Consider the following 15,528-nt stretch of genomic DNA (forward strand, 5'->3'; position numbering starts at 1 on the left):
GATGAGGTCTCCAATCCTTCTTCCTGGGTCTAGTTGCTTTCTAGACACTTTCCCTGTACCATCTATCTTTCTACTGGGATTAGGTCCAGACAAGAGCATGAGAATCCCCACATGAATGTCTCACTGGAGTGAATACAGTGAGGCTTCATCTGTGAGGAGGAACCACAGTAGAACAGCCATTCTCCTCCAACAGCTTATAGAGTTGCTAACAGAACTGTTTTTGTTTTCATCTCTCCTCTCCTCAGGACTCTTTCAACAGTCCTGATGAGGAGACCATGGCGAACAACACAGTCCCCACTGTAGGGGAGCAGAAATTACCACTGTGAAACATGTCTCTTTGGCATATTAATTGTTCTAAGCTGTTATTTTCTGAGAAACAGCAAACTTGGGAAGAGCTCTGGAAACCAAGTAGGAGTTGCTCTTTTGTAGGAAACTTTTACATTTGTAAAGAAAATCTTCATCTGTAAGGGTGTCTCCCTCTCTGTGCCTGGAAGAAGAGGATGATAAAATCTCTAGAAACAGTTATCAGTGGAGAAGGCAAAGACTTTAACCTGCATCACAATCACCCTTGTCTTACTGTGCTTTTCCTGGTAATCTCCCATAACTGACTCTCCCTACCATAAACCCCTCTTTTGTCTTTAGCTGAGGTTGGTATTTAAGGTAAAAGCTTGGATCATTTTAGCAAGTTACTTGGATTTTCTGTGTTTCTGCCATGTATACATGTTATTAAACTTTGTTTCATTTTCTCCTGTTAATCTGTCTTATGTCAATTTTAGTTCTTAAACCAGAAGAACCTAGAAGGGTAGAGGAATATTTCTTCCTCCCAGACCCTGCTTTCCTCTGGGCTGATAACATGGCTCTCTCTGCCTGACTTCACTTCCCCCAGAGGCCTCCTTTGTTCTTCCTTTGATCCTTTCCTGGACAGAAGTTCCTACCAAACCTCTAGACACACCCCACTCCTGAGTCCTTAGACTCTCAAGATGGAACCCCTGCTGCACAGTAACTGAAATACAGGCAGAGCAAAAACTATGCTATTTTTAAAATCACATCTCGGTAACTAAGCCCTAGACCCTTTAACTGTACCCCAAGTAATGTGATTTCAAGACCCTTTAGTTCTTGGGTCATCCTCTCAGGACACTTTATAATGTGTCAATTGTTTAAAAAATTATTCGTACCTTTGTTAAAATGTTAAGGAAGACTTTATTCAAGACTATTGGAGGGCTTCCCTGGTGGCGCAGTGGTTGAGTCCGCCTGCCAATGCAGGGACACGGGTTTGATCCCCGGTCCAGGAAGATCCCACATGCCGCAGAGCAACTAAGCCCGTGCGCCACAGCTACTGAATCTGTGCTCTAGACCCCATGAGCCACAACTACTGAGCCTACATCCCACAACTACTGAAGCCCGTGTGCCTAGATCCTGTGCTCTGCAACAAGAGAAGCCACCACGACGAGAAGCCCCCAAACCACATCGAAAAGTAGCCCCTGCTCGCCGCAACTAGAGAAAGCCCATGTGCAGCAACGAAGACCAAATGCAGACAAAAATTTAAAAAAAAAAAAAAGTCTATTGCAGTCAAAGTACTGTAATAGGGGAGAAAGATTCAGCTCATCTCCAAATACAACCAAGATAGTTGGGGATTTATAGCCAGTGAGCTGAGTGAGGAGTCAGTGGATGGAAAATTACTAGGAGGCAACATCAAGGGTAGAAGGAGTCTAAGTAAACTGACTTAGCAGGATTCTTGCTACAACTGGGCTAGGTAGGCTGAAGATAAGACATGGGCCAAGGTCAAGACCTAGTTGAAAATAGGTCTTAGAGGAGCCTAAGTTTGGTCAAGGAGAGAATCTTTGTTACAATATTGCCTGTTTTAAAATGTGGGTGCTGCAGGAATTCCCTGGTGGTCCCATGGGTAGGGCCTGGGTTCGATCCCTTGTCAGGGAACTAAGATCCCACAAGCTGCACAGTGGCCAAAAATAAATAAAATAAAATAAAATAAATGTGAGTGCTGAAACTGAAAAATGTAACACAGACATGATCTGATCAGTGCATGGTCTAGAAGGGCTCTGTACTTTCTTGATATGAATGCTAAATTTCTGTAATGTCTAAGGTTGATGTGAGATTGTTGGGTAGCCACAGAATCCCATTATATGGTTGGCTCATAATTAAGATTGCAGGCAACTAAAACATCAGGTGTTTACTCACAAGAATTCTCTCTTTTCAATCTTTCCATCATCGTACTACTAATGCTGAAAACTTGGCCTCTGTGCAACAGTACTGAATCAAATCTCAGAGAGTTTTGGGTGAAGTAGAAAAGAATAGCTTTATTGCTTTGGCAGGCAAAGGGGGACACAGTGGGCTCATACCCTGAAAAATTGTTTGTCCCAACCTGGGAGGATTTGATGAGTTTGATAGCAATGGTTCAAGGGCAGAGGAGTTGCTGATTAAAAATCAGGGTGTGTGCAGGGCCTGCACTCTTTTAATCTGGTCTCAGGTGGTCTCCTGATAATCTTCTCTAGGTTATCAAACTGTGATCTTCTCTGGAATGAAGAATGCTAACATCTTCCATTTGTTGGGGGTTTTAGTTCTGTAAAGAGCTCAAAGATATTGTTATGTGTATCCCTTCAAGGGGAACCAGGACCTTGCCCCAAGGCTGTACTTGTTTGTTTCAAGGCTGCACTTATTGTTTCTTGGCTGCTCCTCCCTTGTCTCTGCATCCCCTCCCTTCCCTGATTAGCAACTGTTCAAATCTGCCCTTTGGAACTCAGGGAAGGTCATGGAGGCTAGAGTCTATTCCCTACAAACAAGAAACAGGGAACACCGGAAAGCCTTCTGTGCCCAGGAGCCCCAGGGTCCTGCTAGGTTTCACTACCCAAATAATCTTGCTCAAATATAGACCTGAGTGTTTTCCAGCTCCAGCCCTGGAGGGTACAGAATCAAGATCTTGATGCCCAAGGAGAACCAGATTGCCTCTTATTGACTCATTTTTAAGGAGGGACTGATGGTGGCCAAGAATGATATCCACACACCTAAACACCCTGTTGGGGAGGAAGACATTTTCCTCTACCCTTCTAGGTTCTCTTGACTGGTCTAGGGATTAAACTGACATGAGACAAATTAACAGGAGAAAATCAAAGTTTAGTAACATGTATACATGGGAGAAACCCAGGAAAACTGAGTAACTCACCAAAATGGCCAAAGCCCTCATCTTGAATACCACTATCAGCTAAAGACAAAAGAGGATGTTGAGGGTGGGGAGAGTCAGTGATGGAAGGTTATCAGGAAAAGTAAGTAAACAAGGGTGAGTGTGATGCAGATTTAAGTCATTGCCTTCTCCATTGATAAGTGTTTCCAGGGATCATGGTCATCCTCCTCTTCCAGCAAGGAGGGAGACACCCTTGTAAGGTCAGATCTTAACAAACCGCACCACGAAACAGGGGAAAGCTTCAAGTGAGCTTTATTAGGGAGCGCTCCCGGGCGAGGTTCACTGGTCCGAGAGAAAGGGGCCAGAGAAGTCGCACCCGGGCGAGGGTTGGGCAAGATTTTATAGGGGAAGAAGGGAAAGGGGTGTGGTGAATCTGGGAGGGTGCAGGGTATTCCTTATTTGGTGGTCTTTTCGGGTATCCTGGGGGACCGTTAGTCCCGCCCCTCAAAAGGCGGGAAGGCTGGGCTGGGTTCAAAGTCCCTAGGTCAGTTCCTGGAACTGGGTGGTCCGGAATGTCTCCAGGGCAGTTTCTGGAACTGGGTGGTCCGGAGAATTTCTGTCTGATGCAACCTGTGAATCTGATTGTGTTCCCCTGCCTCGGGCCAGTTGGCCTTACAACCCTTACAAATGGAGATGTCCCTTACAAAATGGCAACTCCTACTAGGTTTTCAGAGCCCTTCCCATGTCTGCTGTTTCTCAGAAAATAACCACCTCAAAATAGTTAACATGCCAAAGAGACATATTTTGGGGTGGCAAATTCTACTCCCCTATAGCCTGGAGCTGGCAGATAAGAATGTGCCCAATCTTCACATTATGAAGGCCATTCACTCTCTCAAATGACAAGGCTATGTGAAAGAACAGTTTGCCTGAAGACATTTCTATTGCTACCTTACCAAGGAGGGTGTCCAGTATCTCTGTGATAACTTCCACCTGCCCCCTGAGCCACAGCTGTCTTGAGACTGGCAGGTCAAGGCCCAAGGGTCTGGAGAGAGAGTGACCTGCAAGACTCACCTGAGGGGATGCCTACAGAGACACCTACAGAGAAGTTCTGTGCCCCCTGGTGTGGACAAGAAAATCAAGGCTGGGGCCGGGTCAGCAACCAGATTCCAGTTTAGAGGTGAATTTCGTTGTGGATATGGTCAGCTACCTCAGTAAAGTTGGAGGAGATTGTTTTATGTTAAATAAATCTATAGCCAGAAAAATGTGTGTGTGTGTGTGTGTGTGTGTATTTATATATATATAACAAGCAGAAACCTGTGGGACCCTTCTGGGTACAAAAGCCCCTGTGTCCCATTTCTTCTTTGTAGAAAAAGGCTTTGGTCCCCTAAGACTCCCTTGAGTTCCAAAGAGCAGACTCAAACAGTTACTAATTAGGGAAGTGAGGAAATGTAGAAACAAAGGAAAAGCAGTCACAAGCAAGTTCAGCAGTAAAACAGTTTTAGTTCCTCCTCAAGGGATATACATAACAATCTGATGCATATCTTCGGGTTGTTATGCAGAAAGTAAGACTCCCCCACCCAGGTAGAGAATGGTGACTACATGCTGACCCCAGACTGGTTGGAACAAGAAGGTTGATGATTAAGATTCCTGAAATATCACCATGTTACCTCACAACCAACCAATCAGAAGAAAGTCTGTGAGCTACAACCCTCACCCTAAATATTGCCTTTAGAAACCCTTCCCTGAAAGCCACCTGGAAATTTTGGTCTTTTGAGCATGAACTGCCCGTTCTCCTTGTTTGGCACCCTGCAGTAAACACTGTACTTTCCTTCACCACAACCTGGTGTCAGTAAATTGGCTTTGCTGTGCGGTGGGTGAGCAGATTCAAGTTCAGTTCAGTAACAATATCAACTTCCAATTATCTACCCAATAAAATCCATCCACTTTAGCACAACACATAAGCCCATCACAGTGGGATCAATTAGTGTTAGTGAATTCTCCCATTTAGGGAAGCAGAATTTGTCATCCCAAAATATGTCTCTTTGGCATATGAATTATTTTAAGCTGGTTATTTTTTGAGAAACAGCAGACATGGAAAACACTCTGAAAACTGAATAGGAGTTACCCTTTTGTAAGAAATATTTACATATGTAAAGGGAAATCTCCATTTGTAAGGATGTCCTCTTCACTGTACCAGGAAGAGTAGGGTGACCAGTACTCAAGAAACTTATCAATGGAGAAGGCAAAGACTTAAATCTGCATCACAATCTCACCCTTGTTTACTGTGCTTTTCTTGGTAACCTCCCAAACTGACTCTCTCCACCCTCAATATCCTCTTTTGTCCTTAGCTGAAGAAGGTATGTAAAACTCGGCCATTTTGATGAGTTACTCATTTTTTCTGGGTCTCTCTCATGTATACATGTTATTAAACTTTGTTTGATTTTCTCCTGTTAATTTGTCTCATGCCATTTAATTCTTAGGCCAGCCAAAAGAACCTAGAAGGGTAGAGAAAGATGTCTTCTTCCCCAACACCCACATTTGAGAATCTCAGAGTCTAATCCAGACTCCCCAGAGAAACAGAACCAACAGTATAGACAGAAAGATAGACATAAAAGGAGATTTATTATAAGGACTGGCTCATGAGGTGATGAAGGCTGAGAAGTCCCATGATCTGCTATCTGCAAGCTGGAGAAACAGGAATGCTGGTGGTGTAATTCAGTCTGAGTCCAAAGACCTAAGAATTAGGGAGTTAGTGGTGTGAGTCCTGATCTGAGTTCAAAAGCCTAAGAAGCAGGAGTACCAATGTCCAAGGGCAGAAAATGGATGTCTCAGCTCAAGCAGAGAGAGCTAATTTATCCATTCTCTACCTTTTTTGTTTTATTTGGCACCCTCAATGGATTGGATGCTGACCACCCACATTGGGGAGGGCAATCTGCTTTACTGTGTTCACTTCTTCAAATGCTAATATATTTCAGAAACACCTTTGCAGACACACCATCTATCAGGGCATCCCTTAGCCCAAGCAAATTGACACATAAAATTAACCATCACAGGAGGGGTAGGACCTAAGGTAGCTTGGCGGGGGTGGGGTCCTACTCAAGACTCCAGAAAAATCGGGGCACAGATGCCAAGAGCCATGTTGTGGAGGGCTGCTGAGATCAAAACCAGCAAGTGAGTCCCGAGGTGATCAGGTGCGCTGGGCTGAGAGGAGAAGCTGAAACACTAACTCCCAGTGAAGGAGGTTTCAAGCAGCCATGGGAGAAAAAAAGAGCAAAAAGTAGCCATCAAGGTAGGCAGGGGGTGGATGGAGGGGTTCTGGGCAAATTCTAGAGACAGATTTAAGCTCCTACAATGGTTCCCTCTCATTATTTAAGTGTGAGTCTGTGTGCACAGGCCAGTTTTAATCACAGGTGTTGAAAAAGTTCTGACAGAATGAGAAATTCTGAGTTTTTGAGACTGTGCAGCTGTGAATTAGATTTATAACAGGGAGAGCAAGTAGGTTTTATCTCAGGTGTCAGCTCTGACAGATGATTGGCTGTCTGAGCACTGATTTGAGAAGGATTCTGAAGATGTGTTTAAACTCAACAGGGAAGTATGTCCACATAGGTCGGTGGCACCTGCCAGTATCGGTGGACAGAAGTATGGGGTGGCCTGAGAGTCCTGTATCGCTATTGTAATGCTACCATGGAGAGACCACCTCAAAGATCAGCTGGAATGTCTACATTCTACTGCCACATGCCCCTCAATTTCCAATACCTTGTATATTCATCTCCAGTGTAAGTTTTATATTATATCCTCCAGTTTTTCTCATGCTCCTATTTATATTTATTTCTTTGATACTTTGATACAAAGGTTCCCAAACTTTCTCCATTTGTGGCATTCTTAGTGTCTTGGTAATTTTTTCAGTATCCCTAGGACAAAAGAAATACATAATAGTTCCATTTATTAATTAGGTCTAAACAACTTAGTAAATATTTATGTCTGAACAACTCAGTAGCTGTTTGAAAAAAAAATTGTACATATAAATTGAAAGAAAAATAATAGTTTTTTTTCATTCTTAAATAGCCAAAATTACTTATTAAGGGATATGTAGTCTGTTAGGCACTGGAGAGCTTTTCAAATCTTGTGATCAGACTTATTAAAAATGATTAAAAGAGACAAACAAACTTTATTGAACACTTCAGTGAAAAATAAGGTAGATGGCAGGAAGCTTTTATAGGATAAAGAATAAGGAACAAGAAAAAGAAAAATTAAAAAGGAATAAGGAACAAGGAAATAAGACTACAGCCCAGAGCTGGCTTGGTGTTTGGGGATTGGCTGAATGGATATACCAGAATGGATATCTGGTCAAGCAGAACATTTACAGGGACATGAAAATTACCTAAGTTTTGGTTAGCTGATGTGGTACCCAGGGCAGGAGTGAGGCCGAAAACTCAGCCTCCAGGCACCAGTGATGAATTTAATTTTGGAGACAGAGTTTTGGGTGAAGTAGAAAAGAGTAGCCTTATTGTTTTGCCAGGCAAAGGGGGACACAGCAGGCTCGTGCCTCAAAAACCTGTGTGTGTCCCAACCTGGAAGGATTTGGTGAGGAGTTTTTGTTTGTTTGTTTTGTTTTCTTTTTTGGCCATGGCTTGCAATATCTAAGTTCCCTGACCAGGGATCAAACCCATGCCCCCTGCAGTGGAAGCGTGGAGTCCTAACCACTGGACTGCCAGTGAATTTCCTGTTGAGGAGTTTTATAGCAATGGTTCAAGGGCAGGTTTGCTGATAAGATTAGGGTGTGTGCAGGGCCTGCACTCCTTTAATCTGGTCTCAGGTAGTCTTCTCTAGAATGAAGAATGCTAACATTTTCCATTTGTTGGGGGTTTTAGTTCTAGAAAGAGCTCAAAGATATTGTTATGTGTATCCCTTGCAGTGGAACCAGGACCCCGCCTCAAGACTGCACTATTGTTTCTTGACTGCGTCTCCCTTGACTCTGCATCCCCTCCCTTCCCTCATTAGCAGCTGTTCAAATCTGCCCTTTGGGACTCAGGGTATGTCATGGATGCTGGAGTCTATTTCCTACAGACAAGAAATGGGGGACACGGAAAGACTTCCTTGCCCAGGAGACTCACAGGGTCCTGCTCGGTTTCAGGAGTGGCTCCGCTCTGGGCTTAGAAATTTATTTCAATAACTGGACATCATCATCCTCATTCCCTGTTCTACACTACTTTGCACAATATTTCACAAGTATACATCATGGTAAGGGATGCTGCACAGTTTAATGCTGATCCTGTGAACTACCTTGAGCTTACAGTTGGTGCAGCATCTGAATAGATTCTGTGCTTCTCTTCAAGTTTTCAAATATCCCTTGGCGTCCCTGTGAGTTTGCTGTAGCGCCCCAGGGCACCTCGGAGCACAGCTTGAGAATCATGGCCTTGGTAGGCACTTCATCACTTTTCATACTAATATCTCTGTGGACGAGGAACTGCCATTCCAGTAAACAAAGAATGTTGCCTGCCATCCCAGTTCTACAAGGATCAAGCCACTAGCCACTGTAGCTCCCCACTGACGGTGCACCCTGAGGGGAATTCAGGATGGAGAAAAACAGGAAGCATTCTGTGCTTTGGGTACTGGCTTAGACAGTTAAGATGCATATCTCAGGAATAATTTCAGTGAACCCAAATTTTTTTCATCTTCCCATACACAGAAAAGCACTAAAATCGTTAACTTTAGGTGACTATTTTTTGTGATTAGCAGTAATCTTTTGTTGTTTGCAGTAATCTTTTGATGTTTGACTACATGTGTTTTTTTTTTCCCCAGCAAAAATCCCCACTATATATCCTGGCTTCTCCCTTACCTCTTCAGAGCAGTTCCTTATATCTACGTGAGAGGCTATCTCCCAGGCAGCAGTCCTCAGTAAGGTCCCTGAATAAAGTTTAACTCACGACTTTGAGGTTGTGCGGTTTTCTTCAGTTGACAGCTCTGTTTTCTCTTTAAATTTTCTTTTCTGTTTTCTTATTTAAAGACTTATTGGCCAGAGTCATGCAACTAATGAAGTACATTGAGTGTGAAGAGCAGAAAAAGATAATATTTTGACATTAGAAGAAAATGTCAGTGAAAATGATGACAAATGGGGAAAAGATGAATTCAGTAAGTCTTAGAAAATGAGATGAGAAACCATGATCTTACTAAATCATCCAACACATGTCAAAGTGTGTCATAAAAGACATTTTCTTCTTTTGAATTAGGGCCAACTTTGGTTGTTTGGCTTTGATTGACAGCTGGGATAGACTGGAATGGAAGGAGTTGGTGAAACCACACTCCCACAGCAAAACGTAGTGCAGTTTTGTTTTTTCTTAATCTTTAAAAACCAAGTGTTAAAAAATAACAAGCCCCGGGCTTCCCTGGTGGCGCAGTGGTTGAGAGTCCGCCTGCCGATGCAGGGGACACGGGTTTGTGCCCCGGTCCGGGAAGATCCCGCATGTCGCAGAGCGGCTGGGCCCGTGAGCCATGGCCGCTGAGCCTGCGCATCTGGAGCCTGTGCTCCACAATGGGAGAGGCCACAACAGTGAGAGGCCCGCGTACCGCAAAAAAAAAAAAAAAATAAGAAGCCCCAAATGGAGTCATATGCCGCTGACTACAGCAAACCAGGACTTAATTGTTTTTCAACCCCTCCCAGAAATGTGACCTTTAAAACAGTCTATCTGAAGGTTCCTGATCAACACCTGAAGTGACCTGTATGATAAAGAACCCTGCCTTTCCCCACCCCAGAAAAGATGATGTCCTGGCCCAGAATAACCTTTTCTTTTTTTTTTTGCTAATGATTCCTTCCTCCCTCCCACCCACCCCTTTCTATGAAAGTCTTCCAGTTTGCACGGCTCCTCTGAGCCCCCTTCTAGTTCCTAGATGGGATGCTGTCCTTTCACAAATCCCCTCATAAAGCAAATGAGATCTTCAGATTTACTGGGCTGACCTTTGTTTTCAGCACAAGGAAGAGAGAGAAGGACAAGGAGAGGAAGGGTAGAGGAAATTGTCGCTTCCCTCACATAATTTTTTTTAATCACTCATTTTATAATCATCTATATTCCCTTGCCTAGAGGCAATCACGTTTGCATCGAATGCATTAATACAGGGTGTTAAAGAAACTAAACCTGGTTAGAGCTTGGGATAAAAAGGATGAAAGAATCTTTGGGCTTGCACACTGCTTCCCTCTGCCCCATTCTGCCCCAGCCTTGGTGAGGCAGCCTTGTCTAGGCCTATTCAATTCTTTCTTTTGTTCCATTTTAGGCATCTTTGTAACCCAGGCACTGGTTCCATCTGGACCTGAACATGCTGAAGCAAAGCCTCACGGCAGGAAGGCTTTGCCTGTGCTCAATGTTGCTTAGATGGTCAGAGCTATTAAGTACTCCGTCATTCCGGAAGTAGGAACTATTGTTCTCACCCAGGAGGAACTTTAATTACCCAAGAGAATGGAGCCCTCATGGGTGGTTCCTTAAAAACTCCGTGAGTCATACCATCAAAAAATGAGAAAAAAAAAACAGATCCTGAAATCCATGAGTAATAGAGCACTGTTTAAGAACCAGGGACACATTTTTGCTTTTGCTTCCAGATTCCTGAACTTAGGTTTCGCTATCTTAGAAATCTGAGCTGGTGGTAAAAAGAGCAAAAATGAATATGTTATAAGCCCCTTGGTTCATAATCAGCATTTTCTTATAGCCTAGCCTTAGAACAAGGAGCAGTGGTAAGGTTTCGTTCTCATCTCACAAAGCAGCTGTGCTGACACTTCAAGCAGCTGGCTCTAATGTCAGCAACTGACTTGACATTAGTAATTGCACAAGCTAACTTACACACTCCAGGCTGGTTCATAAGCGCTGGCAATAAGGGAAGCACTCTGCAGACAGTCTGTGAGAAGAACCAGCCCCTCAGCCTCGGGAGGAGAGAAGTTTCCCTTGTTATAAACTAAAAGGGAAAAAAGGCAAGGCACCATATTTTAAATTACTAATTAGCTATTTCATGCTGCAGCCAAAGTACTTATCTTTTGGAGCGAACATATCACTGTAATGGTTTTGTTTAATGATGTTTGAGAAGTTAAAAGTCGACCATGTGAGATATTCAACTCATTTGCACCATCATTAAGAAATGAATTAGGGCCGTGGCATTTAAGAGTTGAATGTGGTGCTGTGACACTAAAAATAAGCACCCTTTGAGCCCACAGCCCAGGCGGGCCTCCAGATTTCAGGAACCGTGAATGACTGAATAAATGGGATTATGGAAGGTATGGAAATCAAAACATCTGCCCCAAACTGTCTCCTTTTACTTTAGGAGTTGTCAATTTCCAAAACCAAATTGAAGAATAAACATTTTTTAAAAGGCATAGACGAGGAATAGCTTGCCCTTAACCAAGGGCGGCATTAAACAAGCCCTGCAATGAGGCTCTTGGAAGGATCACAGCTGCACCATTAGAGAATGTGGGGAGGTAGTCCTGAGGCTTCAGATGCAGTCTAGTTTAAACTTTGTAAGGAAGTTAACTTAGGAACAGGGAAAATGGAAAAATATAGGTTCCAGCGCTTTGAATTCCACCAAAGAAGAGAATCAAGAAAGGAATGTATAGTACAATTATTATCTAAACCGAACAGACCTCTGAGGGCTCATGGAAGAAGCCAGCAACCACAGGTGTTTCCATGGGGCCAAAGGGACAATGACACTGAGTGGTTCCCAGATATAGATCAGGGAAGAAAGGAATAAGTGTAGACTTCGGATTTGGGATCTCAGGTGCAGATACTGCTAACAACACAATAATAGCAACACACAAATTCTTTCCTTCCTCATGGCCTTCGAACTTGCCCTTCCAGAAGGACACGCCCCCCATATTCACACAGCCAGCTACTTTTAGTCACTCATCCCTCTGCGAGTTTTCCCCAACCACTGGTCATTCTCCACCATATCACTCTGCTTTAATGCCTTCATAGCTCTTCCCACCACCTGGATTCATCTTAATTATGTATTATCTGAGTATCTGTTAATGGTCTGTCTCCCCAGTGGTGGTAAATGTTTAACAACTGGCTGTAGGGGAGAGGGGATGATAGTAAATACATGTAGCACAGAATTTCCAAATAATAATAAAATCTGCAGTACTCTTATTGTATATGCCATATAGTCAACTGATTCCCTCAGAATGTCATTGAAGATTTTTGTCAAACTCTTGCATCTGTAGCCAAACTGTGGTTGCAGTTCGACCATGATTTAACAGAGTTGCATCCCATTCCCAATAGAAGTATTGTCGTTAAATTTGATATGTCATCTTCTATTAAACTATTTCTCATCCTCATACAAATTATAATCACTAAATTGGCATCTCTTTCTGCTTGGGCACTATTGGTTGCCACAGTGCTAGCCATGGTTTTAGATTTTTGTGCAGTTGCAGGGTTTGGAACATTGTTTATTAATAGCTTGCAAAATTCCTGAAAATGTAATGATCCACTCTCATCAGTCAACACAAGCTCTGTGCCTCTCCAGCTTAGATGGTAGAATGTTCTATGAGAGGATGAAGGACACCTGAAACATGTCACATGTACACAGGTCCTTTCCTAATATAAAACATACTAATATCTTCGTTTTGACTCTTTTAAATTTTTCTGTACCCGATTCTTATTCTTCCTGGGATGGAAAGACCAGGAAGAGTGCTACCATCTAGACTATGGTTGCCCAGCTACTAAGGATGACAATTACCACCTTAATTATTAGAGGATTCTAATGATCAGAGATTTTGATCAGAGGTGGGACCTGGAGCTGCAGACATCCGAAGCAATTCTTCTCACTGTCAGACCATCTTTTTACAGATGTTGTGTCATAGATTTCAAAATGTGGAAAGAGTTTTGGTCTTCTGACTCACACTGTTGAATTCTGCCTACTCACAGAGGACTGCAACTTTTACCCAGGCTGGTCATGTGACCGGGTGTGGTGTTTCTTTAGCTCTTAGGATATGGAGATGTATTTGTTTGCTAAGGCGCCATAACAAAATACCACAAACTGGATTGCTTAAACAATAGAAATTTATTATCTCGGAGATCTGGAAGCTAGCAGTCTGAAATCAAGGTGTTGGTAGGGTTGGTTCCTTCTGAGAGCTGTGAGGGAGAATCTGTTCCAGGCCTCTCTCCCAGCTTCTGATGGTTTGCTGGCAATCTTTCACATTCCTTGGCTTGTGGATGCATCGTCCCTATCTCTGCCTTCATCTTCAAATGGTATTCTCCCCATGTGCCTGTGTCCAAATTTTTCATGTTTATAAGGACACCAGGCAAATTAAAGTAGGGACCCCCTACTCTAGTGTGACCTCATCTTAACATTATATCTGCAATGACCCTATTTCCAAGGTCACAGTCTTAGGTACTGGGGTTAGGTCTTCAACACAAGAATTTGTAGGGAGACACAGTTCAACCCAAAATAGTAGATGCTTTTTTTTTTTTCTGGTCTAACTCTAAAGACCTTTAAATTAGATGGGATTCTAAGATAAGTACATGTATTTTCTATCTATTTAAAATTTTTTAAACTTTATGGGATCTTTCATTCTTCTGACAACTTGGCTTGAGTTGACAGTGTACAGTGCTGGATGACATGCTATGAACATACCTTATATCTTTGAAATCCACTCTGAAATCTCTATTACTCCCATAATCCCTCTAGATATTCAACACAACAGTTCAGTGATTACTTGCTATAAATCAATACTAAGTTGAGAATTTTCCCCCATATTTTAACATGGCTGAAATCAGAATCTGTTTATGATCTCTGGCATGTTGTAGTTTAATTAGCAGCATTTTTTTTCTTTTTGGTGGGACTTAAGATAATGATATGATCTTAATTGTGGTGTCTTTCTTTTAGTGATATACAGAATTGAATAACTACTATTTGCAGACACTGCTAAGTATTTAGAATCTAAAGAATAGTAATAGAAAGAATAGCCTTCACAGTCTCTTAGGAGAGAGAAATAAACAATAAACTTCAATGTAGTAATTTGGGGGGATAGTTTTTTCTTTTGGACTCCTGATTCTCACCCACTGCCTTTTTCATTCATGTTGCATTGTAATTATTGGTTTTCTTGCCTATTTTCTCCTCTAGCAACTTGAGGGCAAGTACCCTATCTTTATCACCCTTATATCCTTACTGCCCAGGACTAAGCATGGCCCAGAGTCAATGCTAAATGATTAAATGAATGGCTGTATCTCTAAGCCTACATTGTGTTGGAAAATCTCACTAAAGAAAACTCAGAATTTATTCTTATTATGAAAAATAAGTCAAGTTTAACTGCTTTCTCCAACAGAACTTTCAAGCAGGACTGCTCAGAATGCATATCATTAAGTGGCTTTTTGCTGTGGTGGTTCTTGGCAAAAGTTGGAAACTCATAGTAAAGTGTAAGGATTGTTCCAAGGTTTGTGCTGATTTCACAGCCAATTGTCAACTAGGCTGGACTGCAATATCATTCATAAATATAGGGGTGTGGAGTGAGGTCTTCCCTCTATTCCAGGGAGGAGTTCTGCCACCTTAAGTGTCCTATTGTGCTCTACCTTGTTCTCAGGACAAAACTGAGCCTAAGTGAGATTTAACTGGCACTTTGAAGAGGTGAATAGATGTGCAGTGGAGAAACAGAACAGGATTAAGATTTATTAAGGCAAGTGCAATGTAAAGCATGCATGTTAGTTTTCTATTTCTGCATAACAAATTATCATAAACTTAGCAACTTAACACAACACACTTTTATTATCCCACAAGTGCTATTGGTCAAGAGTCTGAGCATGGCTTAGCTGGGTCTTCTGCTTAGGGTCTCACAATGCTACAAGCAAGGTGTTAGCCAGGCTGTATTTTCATCTGGAGGCTCAACTGGGGAAGGATCTGCTTCCAGGCTCCTTCAGGTTGTTGGCAGAACTCATCTCCTTGTGGTTGTACAACTGAGGTGCCTGTTCACTAGCTGGTTATGGCCAGGGGCTGCTCTCAGCTCTAAAGACACCTACAGCTCCCTGCCATTTGTCTCTCCATAGGCTCTCTCACAACTTGGTACTGTACTTCAAAGCCAGCAATGGAGAGAGAATCTCTGACCGAAGGGAGAGGCTTGTCCTCTGATAAGGACATTTAACTGATTAAATCAGGTCCATCCAGGATAATCTCCCTTTCAGTTAACTCAAAATCAACTGATCTGGGACCTCAATTAGATCTGCAAAATCCCTTCCCCTTTGCCATATTCGGTTGGCTAGAAGCAGGCCACCAGTCCCACCCAAACTCAAGGAGGGGGATTATATAGGGTGTGAACATTAGGGAGGGAATCAGGGGACCCATCTTAGAATTCTTCCTATCTTGGCATAGATATCCCCTCACTGTAACTTCAGGGCAAATCCATGGAAAAATAATAACTTGGAAGT

The 15,528-nt window shown here is 42.7% G+C and overlaps 1 pseudogene; it reads left to right on the forward strand.

Moving 5' to 3' along the window:
• The first annotated feature begins 275 nt into the window (after positions 1-275).
• Positions 276-4,351, forward strand: LOC109552901 (small ribosomal subunit protein eS10-like; annotated as a pseudogene).
• Positions 4,352-15,528: the final 11,177 nt, after the last annotated feature.

This window comes from Tursiops truncatus, chromosome 11 (assembly GCF_011762595.2).
Source record: "Tursiops truncatus isolate mTurTru1 chromosome 11, mTurTru1.mat.Y, whole genome shotgun sequence".
Lineage (NCBI taxonomy): Eukaryota > Metazoa > Chordata > Mammalia > Artiodactyla > Delphinidae > Tursiops > Tursiops truncatus.